This window comes from Natator depressus, chromosome 28, assembly GCF_965152275.1.
Source record: "Natator depressus isolate rNatDep1 chromosome 28, rNatDep2.hap1, whole genome shotgun sequence".
NCBI classification, from domain to species: domain Eukaryota; kingdom Metazoa; phylum Chordata; order Testudines; family Cheloniidae; genus Natator; species Natator depressus.
Window position 1 is genome coordinate 8,381,348 of NC_134261.1, and position 2,500 is coordinate 8,383,847.

General features: G+C 59.7%; 1 non-coding gene across 1 annotated transcript; it reads left to right on the top strand.

The window, feature by feature from the left end:
* Positions 1 to 1,818: 1,818 nt before the first annotated feature.
* On the top strand, positions 1,819 to 1,937 carry LOC141980017 (5S ribosomal RNA). The gene has a single exon (XR_012637395.1). It is a non-coding gene; the product is annotated as a 5S ribosomal RNA (ribosomal RNA).
* The last annotated feature ends 563 nt before the right edge of the window (positions 1,938 to 2,500 follow it).

Genomic DNA, 2,500 nt, shown 5'->3' on the forward strand with positions numbered 1-2,500 from the left:
ATCTCTGGTTCTCACAGGTTCCGAAAAACCTGTTCTCAGAAATCTCCTCGCACCCGTCAAAATGAACTAGTCGAAAAATCCAACCGCCAATTTAGGGGGACCAATCTGAAATCCTATCCGACCTCCTGGTTCTCTCGGTCGGCCGAGGGCACTTTTGGCGACCCCATCCGGACTTCCGTGAGACTGCCGGCCATCAGGTCAACCCGTCACTTTGAATGGGGTTGACCTGATGGCCGAGCAGGGACTTAGACATTTTTTCAGCCTTTTCCTCGGGGTTGACCTGGTGTCCCGGGGGGACTTAGACATTTTTTTCAGCCTTTTCCTCCGGGTTGACCTGGTGTCCCGGGGGGACTTAGACATTTTTTCAGCCTTTTCCTCCGGGTTGACCTGGTGTCCCGGGGGGACTTAGACTTTTTTTCAGCCTTTTCCTCCGGGTTGACCTGGTGTCCCGGGGGGACTTAGACTTTTTTTCAGCCTTTTCCTCCGGGTTGACCTGGTGTCCCGGGGGGACTTAGACATTTTTTTCAGCCTTTTCCTCCGGGTTGACCTGGTGTCCCGGGGGGACTTAGACTTTTTTTCAGCCTTTTCCTCCGGGTTGACCTGGTGTCCCGGGGGGACTTAGACTTTTTTTCAGCCTTTTCCTCCGGGTTGACCTGGTGTCCCGGGGGGACTTAGACTTTTTTTCAGCCTTTTCCTCCGGGTTGACCTGGTGTCCCGGGGGGACTTAGACTTTTTTTCAGCCTTTTCCTCCGGGTTGACCTGGTGTCCCGGGGGGACTTAGACATTTTTTTCAGCCTTTTCCTCCGGGTTGACCTGGTGTCCCGGGGGGACTTAGACTTTTTTTCAGCCTTTTCCTCCGGGTTGACCTGGTGTCCCGGGGGGACTTAGACATTTTTTTCAGCCTTTTCCTCCGGGTTGACCTGGTGTCCCGGGGGGACTTAGACATTTTTTTCAGCCTTTTCCTCCGGGCTGACCTGGTGGCCGAGCGTCTCGCCGTCCGCGGCCGGAGCTAGAGATGCCCCCCCCCCCAGGCCAGCCTGCGAAGCCGCGGCCAGGATCGGGCCCCTGGAAGTCTGACTAAAAATTTTCACCGACCCCAAAAACGGTTAGGGGGGGCCTCATAAAGCCTCCGGAGCGAAAAAAAAAAAAACGGAAAAAAGGATCGGGCCCACCCGAGGCAGGGGAGTCAGTAAGGGAAAGGGGACGAGGCGGCCCGGAGCCGGGTGCCCGGAGCCGGGTGCCGGCGGCCAGGATCGGGCCCCTGGAAGTCTGAAAAATTTTTTTCACCGACCCCCAAAGTGGTATTGGGGGGGGCTCATAAAGCCTCCGGAGCGAAAAAAAAAAAAAACGGAAAAAAGGATCGGGCCCACCCGAGGCAGGGGAGTCAGTAAGGGAAAGGGGACGAGGCGGCCCGGAGCCGGGTGCCCGGAGCCGGGTGCCCGCGGCCAGGATCGGGCCCCTGGAAGTCTGAAAAAAATTTTTTCACCGACCCCCAAAGTGGTGTTGGGGGGGGCTCACGAAGCCTCCGGAGCGGAAAAAAAAAAACGGAAAAAAGGATCGGGCCCACCCGAGGCAGCGGAGTCAGTAAGGGAAAGGGGACGAGGCGGCCCGGAGCCGGGTGCCCGGAGCCGGGTGCCCGCGGCCAGGATCGGGCCCCTGGAAGTCTGAAAAAAAAAATTTCACCGACCCCCAAAGGGGTGTTGGGGGGGGGCTCACGAAGCCTCCGGAGCGGAAAAAAAAAAACGGAAAAAAGGATCGGGCCCACCCGAGGCAGGGGAGTCAGTAAGGGAAAGGGGACGAGGCGGACCGGAGCCGAGTGCCTACGGCCATACCGGACGGAAGGCCCCCGATCCCGTCCGATCTCGGAAGGTAAACCGTCCCGGGCCTGGCTAGTACTTGGATGGGTGACCGCCTGGGAATCCCAGGTGCCGTAGGCAGCTTTTCCCGCTGCGAGCCAGCTCTCTCCTTTTCTGGGGAACAAGGGCAGGGTCGCCCTGCCAGGGGCCCTGGGGCTGAAGTCCCTGCCGGCCACCAGGTCAACCCGGAGCCTGCCCCTCTGCGGCCAGCAGGTCAACCCCATACCGGCAGGGGGTTGACCTGGTGGCCGGGAAGCAGAGCGGCCAGCAGGTCAACCCCATACATTCAGCGGGTTGACCTGGTGGACGGGAAGGAAAGCGGCCAGCAGGTCAACCCCATACTTTCAGCGGGTTGACCTGGTGGCCGGGAAGGAAAGCGGCCAGCAGGTCAACCCCATACATTCAGCGGGTTGACCTGGTGGCCGGGAAGGAAAGCGGCCAGCAGGTCAACCCCATACATTCAGCGGGTTGACCTGGTGGCCGGGAAGGAAAGCGGCCAGCAGGTCAACCCCATACATTCAGCGGGTTGACCTGGTGGCCGGGAAGGAAAGCGGCCAGCAGGTCAACCCCATACATTCAGCGGGTTGACCTGGTGGCCGGGAAGGAAAGCGGCCAGCAGGTCAACCCCATACATTCAGCGGGTT